Source organism: Balaenoptera musculus, chromosome 17 (assembly GCF_009873245.2).
Source record: "Balaenoptera musculus isolate JJ_BM4_2016_0621 chromosome 17, mBalMus1.pri.v3, whole genome shotgun sequence".
NCBI classification, from domain to species: Eukaryota; Metazoa; Chordata; class Mammalia; order Artiodactyla; family Balaenopteridae; genus Balaenoptera; species Balaenoptera musculus.
This window is the reverse complement of record NC_045801.1, coordinates 78,884,328-78,901,882: the sequence shown is the minus strand read 5'-3', so window position 1 is coordinate 78,901,882 and position 17,555 is coordinate 78,884,328. Positions and strand designations below refer to the sequence as shown.

General features: G+C 42.7%; 1 long non-coding RNA gene and 1 other non-coding gene across 2 annotated transcripts in view; one reads left to right on the top strand and one right to left on the bottom strand.

Moving 5' to 3' along the window:
* The window catches only part of LOC118883501, a 302,384-nt gene extending 287,948 nt beyond the window's left edge, over positions 1 to 14,436 (bottom strand). The window contains exon 1 of the long non-coding RNA XR_005017034.1: positions 14,256 to 14,436. This is a non-coding gene — a long non-coding RNA (uncharacterized LOC118883501). The remainder of the gene's footprint in view (positions 1 to 14,255) is intronic.
* Positions 12,426 to 12,498, top strand: TRNAE-CUC. The gene has a single exon. It is a non-coding gene; the product is annotated as a tRNA-Glu (tRNA).
* Positions 14,437 to 17,555: the final 3,119 nt, after the last annotated feature.

Sequence of the window (17,555 nt, the reverse complement as noted above, 5' to 3'; positions counted from 1 at the left end):
GCTCGCGTAAAATCTAACAGAATAGTTTCCAGAGAAATCTAATTCCCCTTTCCATTGTTCAGTAAAGATTATCCAAAGCCGTAAACTGCTATTGGCTATTTTTAAAAACTATTTTTGAATACTGATTACTCATTTTCCTCTTGAAGCTGCCATCACATGACCTCCCAGGTGTGAGACAATGAATACCAGGCAGAATCCTTAACAGAGAATGTCCTGAAGGAAAGAGTAAAGACCCAAAGGAATTGCAATCATCCCTCTATTTCTATCAAACTGGTGGAAAATGAGGATGCATTTCAAATGTTTATAAACTGACATCATTTCATTTGGAACTGCTTTCTAATAAAAAAGAACACTTTTTTCTGTTTTCACTCTGACCCATAATATCACAGTCATCCTAAAATAGCACCTCAGTGAAGTCCTGAAACCCGCACGTCTCATGCCAAATGGTTCATCAGTGATCTGGTTCATTTTCTGCCTGAAGCAAGCAGAATAAAAAAGAACAGAACGGAATTCAGCTAAGGTCAAGCTGGGAAGATTCCTTCACAAGGAAGGAAAAACGAAAAAGAAATAAGGTGCTTAAGGGGGTATAAAGTTTTCTGAGAAAATTATAGCAGCTAAAAACAGATCATCTATAGCAAGCAAAGGTGGTTCCAAAAGCAGATTTACAATTAAATAAGCAGGGCAGGAAGATCCTGACCCAAAGCCTGGCTGTGGCGAAGCTCTGGTCCACACAACCTCTCAGACCCAGTAGACTAGCGTGCACTCCTTTCTTTGACTTTACAGAAAATCACATTTAACCTCAACAGATTAATGCATCTTTGACCCTCAAACTATGTATTTCTTTGATCAAGCCACCAGAGATCTGAAACTTATTTTTATATTTTTCTCTTGGCTATTTTGATAGCGGCTTATAAAGATTTATCCTGAAACATTATAAAAATCATTCACCAGTCTCAAAATGTACAGTGTCTGTTATGTATGTATTTAATACAAGGTTAAAAAATCTGCAGCAAAAGGACAAAACCACAAGTACTTATTTCATAAATGTGGAGGAATAGGGATTTTACTATAGGATTTATGTATACTAATTTCTTAAAATATGATAGTCAGTAGAAGAAAACATGTACTGAATACCCCCATGCCAAGTCCTGTGGGCAGCTGCAAAGACCAGTGTGTTTGCCCTACGGCTGCTGTTGATACAGGGACAGAGGGGATGCTGAGAGCATCTGCGATGACCCTCTGTGGGATGCCGCCAGACGTAAGGTCTGCAGAAGGGCAGAGGGAGAAGCGATGGCTCGGGCTGATGGGGGAGGGGAGAGGCTTCTCTGAGAATGAGCCAGTCCGTCCAGGCTCTGAAAGGCAAGTCGTCGTGACAAGTGGAATTGCAGGAGGGAGTACCAGGTAATACGCGTTCACCTGGCAACACTGACTGGGCATCACTTCACACGAGGTCCTGGAGGACACAAGAGGCCCCCGCACTGAATGATGGAGGCTCGTCCACCCAGGCCAGCACCTCCACTGCAGAGTCTGGACAAGACTACAGTAGACCCACACTGTGCGTCTACACTGTCAAGTAATGGAAACCAAACTATTAAATAAGATATATTCTGCCACCCTCTCCTGACAAGAATGCCTCCATAATCATAAGATCTTTTGAATAGCATAATCATCACCTGTGCTGAGATGTTCTGATGATGGACCAGTGGTGGTGGGTGACTAATAAAATGAAGACCCAGAGAACTCATAAATACTCACATATTTATTCCACAAAATTTACCTCTTGCCTTCATGTCAAAAAAAAATCACTAATTATGTGTTTACAATCCAGATTGTCCACATAATCTTGCTCTATTGAGAATAATGCCAAATTAAACCTCATTTCTAGAGTCACTGTAATTCTTGGAGAGATGTTTTCAGTTTGGAGAAATTTTATTCACTGAGGCAGCAGCAACTGTTACTAAAATTCTTAAAGTGATACTTAGATTCAGAAAAAAAACCCAACAGATTTTACATATAGAATTGTAAAGGCGGACTGAATATGAAAAATCATCATTATCATGGAAAATACCATGAAATATTTTAACTTCCTTCATATGAATCATTATTACAGATCTCAACATCTCTTAAAGAAATATCTAAAAAAGAGTGGATATATGTATATGTATAACAGATTCACTTTGCAACACCTGAAACTAACACAACACTGTAAGTCAACTATACTCCAATAAAAATTTTTTAAAAATAATAAATGAAAAAAGAAATATCTGGATCCTTACAATATTCCCATTATATGAAACATTTCACTTGATTTTATCATTCTAGATAGTTTTAATTTGTTTTATTATTTTTATATTTATCTGACATATTCAGACATTCTAGCCTCAAATTCCAAAGTTACTTCTTCTATACTTAGAATCTATCCATTGTTTTCAGTAAATATTGGACACTGTCAAAAAATAAATAAAGTGTCATCTTATTTGACTAAATATGTTTGGCTAAGTATTTTTAGAACATAATACCAATGTTTTTATATTGACTATTACTTCTCTTTGTTAAATACTGCCAATTTTTTGCTATTTCTCCAGAATTTTTTCAATTCTAGCCATTGTATTATGTGTGCTTTTCTCTATAATAGTGATTTTTTATATTCTCTTCATAAAGAAGCCAAATGCTTCCATCACAAATAACTTCACTGACAAAAGCTGCTCTCCAAAATTAGCTCTAAAACATAGAAAAATAGTAATAAAACATAGATTGTCTGCAAACTTAAAATAAAGGTTCATCTCTATTTCTTCTTCATCCAATGAAAAAGGTTTTTCACCATGAAACCGAATCAGCTTGTTTTCTGGAAGCAGGGCCATCCTCCGGGATCAGCTCCCAAAGGACAGCGGGGCTCCCAGTCCTGACTTTCTCCCCCGATCTGCTGGTTCTGGGAAGGCGTTTTCTTTGTCATCTCACACTGGACAGAACTGCCTTTGTGCTTCTGGGTTAGAAATTTGATGTAAATACTTTTGTCATTTATTCTCATTATTTTGATCAGTAACTCAAGCTTCATTTACTAAAGACTGTAGTTTCACAAATTTTACCAGACCTGATAAAATTGTGGATTTGATGAGAGTAATTTTCTGCTCATTTTCATTATTTTGACCAGTGGTAAAAATCTAAACAATTTGCAATGCCCAGTTGGCTTGTTTTTATTGTTTTGATCAGTAATTAAACCTGAAGAATGTGTAACGAACTCTACAGATTTTATACGGGTCATACATGACAGAAACCTACTCTTCCATTATTTTCAGATTTTAAAAATTTAAGCAGATTGTTTCTAAAATCCTATTTTTCTGCTGTTTTTCCCCTTTTCTGAGCTCTATTTTTGTGTCTTCTTTTCCAGCCCTTCCTTAGCATGTACTATAATATTTCTCAGTGATCTAAAGAATTTTTAAAACATAATTGTATCCAAAGGCTGTTTGAATATATATTCATAAAAATCCAAATCAAATGTAAAAACTGAATAAATTATTTTTCATATGTATTTTGACAAAATTTATTTTTCTAAAATAATCTAAACTGAGCAAGATGAAACAGTAGGAGATACCAGCCTTCATTCCCCTCACAAAAAAACAATTAGCTATTCACAATTGAAAAAAGCCTTAGGAGGGCTAAAGAATCCAATTAAGAACCTACAGCAACACAGTGGAGCAAAAGAAGGAGAAAAACTGCACAGAAAGGATTGCTGGGGAGATCAGCTCAACAGGGACATCAGAGGCAGTGAGGAACAAAGAAGAAGGGGGTCCAACAACATCAGCCAAGCAGCAGGTGCCCCTGTGGTGCCCATGGCCTGTTCTGTGGGGCCCAGGCAGCCTTTGCCACTGGGGACCGCGGCAGCTGTAGATTTCCTGCAGCTTCCCTAGTGGAAGACCCCTAGTGTTATATGCACAGGCCCCCCGAGAGGGAGACGGCTCCCCACCAAAAGGAGCCTCTGCTACACTGCCCCATGACCACAGCTGCCAGCAACCTCACCCCAGTGCACACCAGCCCCCAAAGCCTGCTCTGCTTGCTCTGCGCTCACCTGCACCCCGGACAATGGCTCTGCACCCGTATCTCAGGCTCCCCGAGCCAGCGCTGCTGCAGGCTGGCCAGCACCCCGGACACAGGAGCTGCTGCTGGTCCACAGGTGCCCACTCTCCAGACCCCGGCTCCACGGCTACTCCATGGGCACCCACACATCCAACACCAGTGACATCACCACCATGAAGGCAACCACAAGCCAGACCAATTACCAAAAAAATCCCCCTCAGCCACGACATCCCCCATGGAAAAAAAAAAGAAAATCAGGTGGTCCCAGCAGACTTTGCCACTAAAGACCCCAGCAGCCCTCAGCACCACTGTGGACACCCACAGCCTTGGTCCTCTAGAAGCCCTGCAATCTTCACCAACACTGCCCCCAGCTGACAGAGCTGCATAGAGCCTAACACAGAGGCGTCCCCAGAGCCAGAACCACTACTCCAACCCAGCCACACCCTCTCACCCACACACAGGTGAAGGTCTTTTCACACCAAAACCAGTCTGTCAAGTATGAAAGAGGTGACTGCTCCATCAAAGACGCAGACATCAGAGCAAGGCTACAAGAAACATAAAAAATCTGAAAAACGTGACACATCAAAGGAACACAACTTAAGCTGCTGTCAGCTTAAAAGAGACTGCTACATTTACAAGAAGGTTCATGTAAGCCTTATGGTAACCACAAGGCATAAAAACCTATAGTAGATACACACAAGACAAAGAAAAAGGAATCAAAGCATACCACTATGGAAAATCATCAAATCATAAGGAAGAAAGCAAGAAAGGCAGAAAAAAAAGAAAAGAACCACAAAACAGCCAGAAAGCAATTAACAAGATGATAACAGTGAGTCCCTACCTATCAATAATTACTTTAAATGTAAATGGATTAAATTCTCCAACCAAAAGACACAGAGTAGCTGAATGGATTTTTTTTAAAAAGAGAGAGACCCAACTATAGGCTGCTACAAGAGACTTGCTTCAGCTTTAAGGACACAGGCTCAAAGTAGAGAGATGGGAAAAGATATTCCACACAAATAGAAACCAAAAGAGAGCAGGGATAGCTATACTTATATCTGACAAAATAAACTTTAGATCAAAAACTATAACAAGAACAGAGAAGGTCATTATATAATGATAAAGAGGTCAATTCATCAAGAGAGTATAACAATTGTAAATATATATTACCCAACATTGGTACACTCAATTACATAAAACAAATATTAACAGATCTGTAGGGAGAAATACACAGCAATGTAACAATAATAGGGGACTTCAATACCCCATTTTTAACAATAGATAGATCATCCAGACAAAATAAATAAGGGGATATTGAACTTAGACTACACATTAGCCAAATGGACCTAACACACATATACAGAATACTTCATCCAACAACAGCAGAATACGCATTCTTCTCAAGCTCACATGGAACATTCTCCAGGATAGATCATATGTTAAGTCACAAAACAAGGCTTAACAGATTTAAGAAGATTGAAATCATATCAAGTAAATATCTTTTCTGAACCACAATGGGATGAAAGCATACATTAATAACAAGAGGAAAACTGGAAAATTCACAAATATGTGGAAATTAAACAGCACACTCCTGAACAATCAATGGGTCAAAAAGAAACCAAAAATGAAATTTTAAAAAAATCTTGAAACAAATGAAAATGTAAACACAACATAGTAAAATTTATGGGATTCAGCAAAAGCAGTTCTAAGTGGGAAGTTGATAGCCATAACACCTACGGTAAGAAAAAAGAAAGACCTTAAATAAACAATCTAGTTTTACACTTCTAAGAACTAGAAAAAGAAGAACAAACTAAGCCCAAAGTTAGCAGAAGGAAGGAACTAACAAAAATCAGAGCAGAAATAAATGATATGGAGACTAGGAAAACAGTAAAAAAAAGATCAATGAAATGAGGAGCTAGATTTCAGACAGGTAAAATTGACAAATCTGTAAGTAGACTAAGAAAAAAAGAAGACTCAATTAAATAAAATCAGAAATTAAACAGGAGACATAACAACTGATAGCACAAAAATACAAAGGTTCATCAGAGGCTACTATGAAAAATTATATGCCAACACACTGGATAACCTAGAAGAAATGGATAAATTTCTAGGAAAGTACAACCTACCAAGACTGGATCAAAAAAAATGGAAAATCTGAAGATCTATAACTAGTAAGAAGATTGAGTTAGTAATCAAAAACACCCAAAAAAGAAAAGTCCAGGACCAGATGGTTTCCATGGTGAATACCATCAAACATTTAAAGACAAATTAACCTCAATCCTTTTCAAACTCTTCCAAAAATTTTAAGCTGAAGGAAAACTTCCAAACTCATTTTACAAGGCCAGCATTACTCTCAATAACAAGAATAGTACAAGAAGAGAAAATCACAGGTCAATATCCCTGACAAAAAATACATGCAAAAATCCACAACAAAATACCAGCAAACTGAATTCAACAGCACATCGAAAGGATCATACACCACGATCAAGTGGGATTTATCCCTGGGATGCAAGAATGGTTCAACATACACAAATCAATAAATGTGATACACCACATTAAGAGAAAGATAAAAATCAAATGATTATCTCAATAGATGCAGAAAAAGCATTTGACAAAATTCAACATTTTTTCATGATAAAAACTCTCAACAAAGTGGGTTTAGAAAGAACATATCTCAACATAATAAAAGCCATATATAGCAAGCCCACGATTAATATCAGACTTGGTGGTGAAAGCTGAAAGCTTTTCCTCTAAGATCAGGAACAAGACAAGAGTTCCCACTGTTACCATTTCTAATCAACATAATACTGGAAGTCCTAGCCAGAGCAATTAGGTGAGAAAAAAAAATAAAAGGCATCCAAATCAGAAAGGAAGAAGTAAAATTGTTTCTGTTTGCAAATGACAATCTTAGATTTAGAAAACCCTAAAAACTCCATCAGACTAACTGAAAGAGAAATTAGGAAACCAATCCCATTGACAATTGCATCAAAAACAATAAAATACTTTGGAATAAATTTAACCAGGGAGGTAAAAAATCTGTGTGCTGAAAACTATAAGACGATGATGAAAAAACTTGAAGACACAAGCAAATGAAAAGATACCCCATGTTCACAGATTGGAAGAATTAATATTGTTAAAATATCCATACTATCCAAAGTGATACACAGGTGCAATGCAATCTTTATTAAAACTCAATGGCATTTTTCACAAGAATAGAAAAACCTATTTATAAATCCTAAAATTCATATGGAACCACAAAGTACCCCAAAATAGACAAAGCAAACCTCAGAAAGAAGAACATAGCTGGAGAAATCACACTTTCTGAGTACAAGCTATATTACAAAGCTATAGTAATCGAAACAATATGATACTGGCATTAAAAAGACACATAGACCAATGGAACTGAATAAAGAGTCCACTATTAAACCCACACATATACGGTCAATTAATATTTGCCAAGGGCACCAAGAATGCACAATGGGGAAAAGATAACTTCTTCAATTAATGGTGTTGGGAAAACTGGACAGCCACACACAAAAGAATAAAACTGGATCACTAATTTATACCACTCACAAAAATTAACTCAACATACATTAAAGATTTAAATGTAAGAACTGAGACCTAAATCTCCTAGAAGAAAACACAGGGGAGAAGCTCCTTAAGATTGGTCCTGGCGATTTTTTGGATCTGATCCCAAAAGCAAAGGCAACAAAAGCAAACACAGGACTACATCAAACTAGAAAAACTCTACATAGCAAAGGAAATCATCCACAAAATGAAAAAGCAACCTATAGAATGGGAGAAAATATCTGCAAATCATATATCTGATACATGGCTAATACCCAAAATATATAAAGAACTCATACAACTCAATAGCAAAATCCCCAAATAGTCTAATTTTAAAATGGGCAAAGGACCTGAATAGACATTTTTCCAAAGAAGATATACAAATGGCCAACGGACAGATGAAAAGATGCTCAACATCACTAGTCATTAGGAAAATGTAATTCAAAACCACAATGAGATATCACCTCACGCTTGTTAGGATGGCTGTTATCAAACAGACAAGAGATGACAAATGTTGGCAAGGATGTGGGAAAAAGAGAACCCGTGTGCACTGTTGGTGGAATGTAAACTGGTGCAGTCACTCTGAAAAACAGTATGGAGGTTCCTCAAAAAAATGAAAAATAGAACTACCATATGATCCAGCCATCCCACTTCTGTGTATATCTCCAAAGGAAACAAAATCAGGATCTCAAAGAGATTACCTGCACTCCCAGGTCCACTGCAGCACTGTTCACAATAGCCAAGATACTGGCAACGTGGATGACCTGGAGGGCTTCATGCTAAGTGAAATAAGCCCAACAGAGAAAGATAAACACTGTGTGGTATCACTTATATGTGGAACCCTAAAATTAAACTAAAGTTGAACTCACAGAATCAGAGAATAAAACGGTAGTTGCCAGAGGCTTGGGAGTGGGGGAAATGGGGAGATGTTGGTCAAAATGTACAAACTTTCAGTTAAAAGAGGTTCTGAGGATCTAATGTATACCATGGTGACTATAATATTGTCGATGTGAAATCTGCTGAGAGAGTACAGTTAAAGCATTCTCACAAAAACAAAACAAAACAAAAAGAGTAACTATGTGAGGTGATGATGTGTTATTTAACTTGGTTGTGGTAATCATTTTATAATGTATACATAGATCAAATCATCACATTGTACATTTTAAATATATACAATTTTGTCAATTATACTCAATAAAGCTGGAAAAATAAAAAATATAATAATCTAAACTAGTTAAATGCAAATGCAAATCATAACCTATGAAATTTTAAATCAAATGTATTAAAATTAAATCTTTACTTATAAAAATGTAATTAAACCTCATTAAATATTTTTACAAAAGTAAATCTATTTGTAATTAAGCATTCCAAGTTTATACAGTTACCAGCGTAAAGAGTCTGTTATCACACTTCACACACATTACGTCTAGACATACAAATATACAAACGTAGAGTGTGTGAATTCAAGAGGAAGATGCAAATCCCTTGCTAACTTATGAATATGTCCAGTCCAGGGATGGGTTCATGAAGAGAATCAAGGAAACGGATGATCAATGAGATTGGGAAATTGATTAGCGAGAGTGAGAATGGCTGTCATGCTATTGTGAATGGAGGGATGTGACAAGGTAGAGTATTTGTGTTCTCTCCTACCTACATGTTCCTACAGCTCAAATCGCCTCTCTGCTCCAGCATCAGCACCAGTATCTCCCACAAGTCCCGGCAGCCTTTGGAGAGGTAACATCCCCTTTTGTTTTGAGGCATTAGGGCAGGAGGTGAGGAGAAGCATCTTCTGGGACCACATGGTGATGGCCACGAGAGCAGACGATCGGGTTCTGGGTGCACCCCGCCAGCACCGAGCCCTGGCTCCCAGCGACAGAGGCCCAGGGGCTGCTCGCCTGCCCAGGCTTGGCTGAAGGAGGTTCTCCTCTACTCGCCTCCTCTACTCGACGTCCTGAGACACTCTCCTTCCAGCCACGAAGCCCCACTGCCCTTCTTTCAGCTTCTCTAAGGGCCAGAATCTCCTCAGCCTTAGACTTCACTCCTCTGCTTGGAAGTTCTTTGAATGGCTGTCTCCTCATTCTGTAGGTTTCAACTTAAACCCCTTTCTCAGGCAGGCCAGCCCTGATGCTTCTAAGTAAGCTCTCCCTACGCCCACCTCTGCTGGCAATGTTCCATCCATACACAGTTTTCTACATAGGACATCTCAGAATTTGCACTCTATATATTTGGGGGGTTGGGGTTTTTTTCTTTATTATCTATGTTCCCATTTTTGGTATAAGAGCCAGAGGAAAGGACCAAGAAGCAAAATATAGCTCTTTTTTTGTTTGTTTGTTTTTTTAGCTATTAGTATAAAATAGTCACTCCATGAATATTTGTAGGAAGGAGAGAGGGAAAGAGACTGGAAAATTCTCTGTAGGCAGGAATTATTTATAGATCAATTCTCCACTTAAAAATACTGCTAAAGGGACTTCCCTGGTGGCGCAGTGGTTAAGAATCCGCCTGCCAATGCAGGGGACGTGGGTTCAAGCCCTGGTCCGGGAAGATCCCACATGCCGCGGAGCAACTAAGCCCGTGCACCACAGCTACTGAGCCTGCGCTCTAGAGCCCACGAGCCACAACTACTGAGCCTGCGCGCCACAACTACTGAAGCCCGTGTGCCTAGAGCCCATGCTCTGCAACAAGAGAAGCCACCGCAGTGAGAAGCCCACGCGCTGCAGCAAAGAGTAGCCCCCGCTCGCCGCAACTAGAGAAAGCCTGCGTGCAGCAACAAAGACCCAATGCAGCCAAAAATAAATTAATTAATTTAAAGAAAAAAACATTGATGAAAGAAATCAAAGATGACACCAACAGATGGAGAGATATACCATGTTCTTGGATTGGAAGAATCAATATCATGTTTTCATTTTTCTTGGACCAGAATTGCTGGGTCATACGGTAATTCTACGTTTAAGGTTTTGAGGAATTGCCAAGCTGTCCTGCAATGGGCTCTGCTTCACAATTCCATCAGCAGTGTTTCTCCACATTCTTGCTGACACATGTTATCATCTGTCATTTTTATTTTGCCATTCTCAAGAGTTAAAGTTGTAGCTCATTCTGGCTTTGATTTGCATTTCATTAATCACTAATGATGTTGAGCATCTCCGGATGGGCTTTATTGGTCATTTGTGTACCTTCTTTTAAAAAACAGCTCTTCAAATACTTCGCTCAATTATGACTGGGTTATCTGGTTTTTTAAATTGTTAAGGTAAAAGGGTTCTCATATATGATTTGAAATTTTCCTCCCATTCTGTCTTATTACTTTTTTGATGGTGTCTTTTGAAGTGCAAAAGTTGTTGATTTTGATGAAGAACAATTTATCTATTTTTTCTTTTGTCATTGTGCTTTTGGTGCACAGTATCCAAGCATCCATTGCCGAACCCAAGACTACGAAGGGATGTGGTGGAGGACGGGGACCCTTGGGGGAGACCAGACGCCCCTGGGGCAGACCTGGCCAGTCCTCCAAGGTCACTTCCAGCCTGCATTCTGCCCTGGAGCTCCTCTTGGAAGTCAGGTGTAACAGAGCACTTTGCTATAGTTTTACCTGATTGGTTACCTTTATTTACCATTCGTCAAATTCAACTTTCTGCTAAGAAACAGAGTATCTTGAAACTTTCACATTGAAAAGTCCTTCCAATAAGCGTATACCATTTACACAATTTCCAGCAGCGGTCCATTTTTTTTTTTTTTTTTTTTTTAATTTTTATTTCTGGCTGCATTGGGTCCTCGTTGCTGCGTGCGGGCTTTCTCTAGTTGCGGCGAGCAGGGGCTACTCTTCGTTGTGGTGTGCGGGCTTCTCATTGTGGTGGCTTCTCTTGTTGTGGAGCACGGGCTCTAGGCACGCAGGCTTCTGTAGTTGCGGTGCCTGGGCTCAGTAGTTGTGGCTTGCGGGCTCTAGAGCGCAGGCTCAGTAGTCGTGGCACACGGGCTTAGTTGCTCCGTGGCATGTGGGATCTTCCCAGGCCAGGGCTCGAACCCATGTCCCCTGCATTGGCAGGCAGATTCTTAACCAATGCACCACCAGGGAAGTCCCGAGAGTTTCAAAATGGTAGTAGAATATTTGGTAAACGATATGTGCTTTGATATCTTTATAGATGGAATCAAATTAAACTTGAGGAAGGGAATAGCTTTGCATTTTTCTAGTCTTAAAGCCCTGATTAACCATAATCTTTAAATATAGTGAAATATTTTATCTATGGTTAAGAAAAATATTTTCTACATTAAGGTTAAAATTCTAAAAGCATGAAAAGAAAAAAAATCAAGGAAAGTATCAATATAACAAGACTACAAATTAACAGTTACTAGCACACTGGCCATTTATAGTGTTAAATGTGTTCTTTACACTGTTTCCACTGTTATGTGACAAAACACATATATTTAAATGTGCTTTAACAAAAACTCAATTCTGCTGTTAGGGAGAAACTGAGCCAGGCCCCACATGCCTTTGCTTTCACAGGCTGATCTGCCTTTTCTTTTTCAGAATTTTTATCTTAATCAGTTAGTTGTGGTCCTTCATGATATTGCTTGCATGAAAATGTAATCCTATGTCAAGGTTTTTTGGCCCCAAAGAAGTAGAGGACCAATCTGTACAGACTTTGCATATATCTCTCTCGGCTTTCATACCATGTCTCCAACAGGGGTCAAAAACTGAAGGTTCTGGGCTGAAAGCAACCTGCAAATACACGTGGTCGGGCCTTTCACTTTGAAAAACTGGGATCAGCTGCTAATATTTAAAAGTCAGGGGGACTTCCCTGGTGGTCCAGTGGGTAAGACTCTGCGCTCTCAATGCAGGGGGCCCAGGTTCGATCCCTGGTCAGGGAACTAGATCCCGCACGCAGAAACGAAGATGCCGTATGCTGCAATTAAGACTCGGCGCAGCCAAATAAATAAACAAATGTTTCTTTAAATGAATAAATAAATAAAAATAAAAGTCAGGGAGGGAACTTCCTGGCGGTCCAGTGGTTAGGACTCCATGCTTTCACTGCCTAGGGCCCAGGTTCCATCCCTGGTTGGGGAAATAACATACCTGCAAGCCGTGTCGCTTGGCCAAAAAAATTTTTTTAAAATAAAAACCAGGGAATTTCACTTTTGACTTCCATATTTTCTTGAAAAATACAGCCAGCTCATTATCAATGGGCCCCAAGCCCTGAGGGCAGCACCCACTCGGGAGCTGGCTGGCCCCGGGCTGCCCCCCCTTCCCAGGACTCCAGCTGCAGGTCAGTCGCTGCCCATCACTCTACTCAGGGCAAGTCGTCTTTCGCCCCCCCCCCCTCCCCGCTCCCCTCAGAGGACCCTGCCAGCCAGCTTCCTGTAGGTATGTGAGTCCGAAGCTCGTGCCCTGAGCCGTAAACAGTAGTCACAGCGAACCCTTCCATAGCGCTGGGCAGAGCCAGATCCTCTCCTAAGCGTGTAACGCGCACGAGCTCGTGTCACCTGAGAATAACCTCAGGGGGCAAACACCGCTAGCATCCCCATTTTACAGACTAAGAAACCGAGACCCCAGGAAGCTGGGAACTCGCAGGGGGCCCGGCTGGGGACCTGAGGGCCCAGCCACTGGGTGTCATTCTCCAGGCGAGGAAGGCTCTGCACAGCTGCAAAGACAACGCCCTCTCCCTTCCGCTCAGGGCCTCCAGGAGAGGGTGTCCGGCGCGGGCCGACCGCCGACCTCGGCACCTGACGGACAGGCCGCCCTGCGCCCGGCGCTGGGGCTTCTGCAGAAACTGACGCCGCAACACGACACAGGCAAGGTTCAAGGCCAAAGGCCCCGCTCGCCCTGCCCTCTGGCCGCCGCACGCGGAGGGGCCCCGGGCTCAAGAATGCGTCTTGTGAGTTTTTACAGTAAGACTGTTCTTCGTATTCACGAGCACATAAAATTAAGAAGATGCTTAATAAAAATTACTCTGGGCCGAATATAAGTGGGCTTATGTGCAACGACCAGCCACCAGCTTCAACTTTCATGACCCAGCTAGATCCTCACTTCACGATTATGACGAAAAATGACCCGGCGCTGCTCGTCCGACCTCTTGCTCAAAATTCCCGGCGTCTCACTCGGGCCACTTCCCTCCGCCCAGGGATGCACCCGAACGGGGCAGGCGGCTCTCTCCCGCGCGCACCCGCCACGACCGGCAGACACTTGACCGGGGACGCTGAGCCCTTCCAACCGGCTCGTCCCAGAGGCACTTCTCCTCTTCTCCTCTTGGGGCGTAAAGCCCGAGCACCACGATGAGAAGGGTGCGCGCTCCACACACACTGTGCGACCCGAAGGGCAGCTCAGTGATGCGGTTTCTCTCCCCACACGGAAGGCGAGGACGGCGGATGAGCGCCCAGGCCCATCTGCCCGCCCACTCCGGCGCGGCTCCCGGGCGCCTACGTGCCTGCTCGCCGGGGCCCACGCCCCGGGCTCCCGGCTGCTCTGCGGACCCGGGAGCATCGCCCACCGCAGGGCGCGGGGAGGCCCAGCCGGGAGCGGGGAACACGCGGCGTGGGCGGCTGCTTCACCCAATTCAGAGTAGGGAAGATTTGGGGGTGGGGGGGCGACGATAAAGGGGCTAAACTGGGACTCTACGCAGGCAAATTACCCAAGGAATGAAGATGGGAATTCTCCGTGGTAAGTTCTGGAAGATGCTAGAAAGGAGACCCGTTCCTTTCACCGCTTCAGGGCTCGCGCTTTCCAGTCTAAGCGCGGAAGCCTGGGGTTGCAGGCAAGTGAGGACCCTGCTCCGGCGACCCGAGCGGGGTCGGCACGTGGGGGGACAGAGGCGCGGCCTCGACGGGCGGGCGGGGCGGGGCGGGGGCGCACGCCGCGGGGGCGGGGCGGGGAGCGCGGGGCAGGCCAGGAGGCGGGGCGGGGAGCGCAGGGGCGGGTCAGGAGGTGGAGCGGGTCAGGAGGCGGGGCGGGGCGTGCCAGGAGGCGGGGCGGGCGGGTAAGGAGGCGGGGCGGGCGGGTAAGGAGGCGGGGCGGGCGGGGCGGGTCAGGAGGTGGGGCGGCGTGCGCCGCGGGGACGAGCACCCGTCCGCGCCAAAGCCGCCCTGCAAAGGCACCTCCTCTTGGCGCGTCGCTGCACCGTTTCCGTGAGCCCAGCCTCTCAGCCCCCGGCCGGGCTTCGGCAGCTCACGTTGATTAATTATTTATTGCCTCCACGCAGGAGAGCTTTTCTTCTTTTTATCCGGTAACACTTCCAAACCCTGAAGGGCGGGCGCAGTAATAAGTGGTGACCCAGGGGCACATACTCCCTACTCCAAACTGTATATTCCACTCCTGAAACCCAAAGCGCTGCACTAATACGAGATTCCCACCAGCTGCTTCTGGTTTCTTCCTTTAACACTGAGTGTTCAGCGCCCGCGCCCGGCCCTGGGGCAGACGCACCCACGGTCACGCGTGTGAGCACGTGAAGTGGCACCGATGAGCCTCCAGGACCCGCCGGGGCAGACCCGCCTCTCACCCGCTCGGTGCCCGGGGGCGGGCGGCCCTCTCCCGGCGACACCGCCGGAAACAGAAGACTTCTGCCACAAGTATGTCTTGCAGTTCAACGTGTACTTTTTGGCCACTCTGTAAGCAGGTATTTAAGGTTTTGGTTTTATCTTTAAAGACTGAAACTTTCAAACAAATCTCATCCCTAAAATAGAACTTTAAAAAATGCAAAACAGAAAAACGAAGTGAAACTTGGATGGTTAATTTAGGCAGCAACTCCAGATGACCAGGCTGGGAGACAGAGGTAATGACTGGAGAACGTTTTGTCAAATTTTATCAACCTTGTGAGTATAAAGAAGAAACAAATTCATTCTCCTTCTCTCAGCAATTCTTCCGTCCCTTTACATTCTACTGTAGGTGAATACTGCCCTCTTTTGGCAGAATGTTGCAACTTTTAAATATGTGGGGTTTTGGGGTTTTTAAAATACAAAAATCAGAAGAAAAAACCCAATCTCCATGAACAAGCATGATTTTAAAATAAACTTGAACTACGCTTGACATCGTTCCGTGTGTCTTTTACTGTCTATATCAATAAACGAAAAAGCCAGCTTCGTCCTTTCAGGCCCACCGCTAACAATTCCGATGCTCTTGGTGATGTTTGCAATTTGGAGAACTTGGACAAGACATGCGGGTTTGTGCGTCGTTGTCAGTTCAAAATATTCAATATAATAAATATTACATTGTATTCGTAGGGCATTTTTCTGGAAGGAAAGACTAAAAATTTTCTACTTTTAGAAACCTAAGCTGACAGTCAATGAAAAAAACACCCCTACTGTTACCTTCCATGAGTATAAGGCCAAGAAGTGCAAGGCCCAGAGGAGCACACGAATGCCAGCCTCGTCGTGGCTGTGGGACCTTTCCTTGCAGGCCTTGGGAAACTCTCCAGCAGAAAACTGTGTGTGCTAGACAAAGCATTAGAAACATTTTTTTTTAAAAAGGCATCAGTGTGCTGAGTGAGCAAGTGAGTAAGACATATACAAGGGTCCAAAAACAAAGTGAAAAGGGAAGACAGCAAGGTAAGTAAACACTGGAGTCTTGTTCAGCTGGAGTATTTGCTTAACTTAGTGACATTAACTTCAGATTTGGGGCAGCAAGGCTACAGGAAGAAGGGAAAAGCCCTTTCCTAAATGGGGAGGGCTTCACTGGAATCTCCACATCCCCTTCATTAAGGAGAACTAGAAATAATCCACCTTATCCCCTCCTTCCCCCAGAGAATGCAGAGAAAACTGCCTATTTCAAAACTTGCTATGAGGAGGAAGGGAGTAAAATGTCCCCGAAGATGTAACGTCCCCAGGTTAGCTTTCCCGTGGATGTTCAGGCCCCTCTCCCTGTGTGGTGTGAAACCCTTAAACCCAGGACTTAGTTTAAAGAGGCCGTGAGCCAGCAGTGCTTCTGGCAAAGACCAGTCGGCCTCTAATAAACTCTCACAGATAGAGTTCCACAAGCTCAGTCAAAGCCCGCAAAGCACAAGAGAAACGGGGTCGTCACAGCTAGCCCTCAGAGACCTCCTGAGCAGAAGCCCACCGTGGAGTTCAGATACTGGAATCAGATATGCAATAGAAAACAGGCTCAGTGTGCTTACCGAATTGAACGTAGTAATAAAGACCAGGAAATTATTTTTTTTAAAAAATTTAAAAAGCAGAACTAGAAAATTTAACAGACATTAAAACTCAGGGTAAGGGTTTAACAGCAGACTTAAAGCAAGTGAAGACAGAATTAGTGGTTGGAAGATATATTTGAATAAATTATTTAGAATCCAATGCTGAGAGGCAAAACGTTGAGGCAATGTCTGTAAGAAAAGAAAATGGCCAAGAATTTCCAGAGCTGATCAAAGAGGCCAATCCACACACCTATAAAACAAATACCAAGTAGGATTAAAGATAAAAATTAACACCTAGCACATTATATGAAACTACAGAAAATCAACAATGCCAAGACAAGAATATTAACAAGGTCAAGACAAAACTGTAAAAACAGAGATAAAAGATAACCTTCAAAGAAATCAGTGGACTTCTCAACAGCTACAATGAAAGCCAGAATGTAGAGAAGTAACTCCATTGTTTTAGAGAAAAATACTGTCATCCTAAAATTATATTAGTCATATTTTTCAAGAACAAAGATAAATTTTTTTCAGACAGACAAAACTAAGAGTTAGCTACCCAGCGTCTTTCACCAAAAGAAATTTTAAAAGATGTACTTTAGGCAAAAGAAAATTGAGATGATCTAAGAGTCAAGAAGAAATAATGAACAAAAAAGTGGGAATGTGGGAATCTAGCATCACTACAGACAACAGGGACCAGCCTCAGAAAGACAACGTGTAGTGAAATGTAGGTGCACAGGAATGAACAGGGGTGAGTCCACTCATACCGCTTGGAGATACAAGTGTACGTGTAAAACCGCGGCAAAA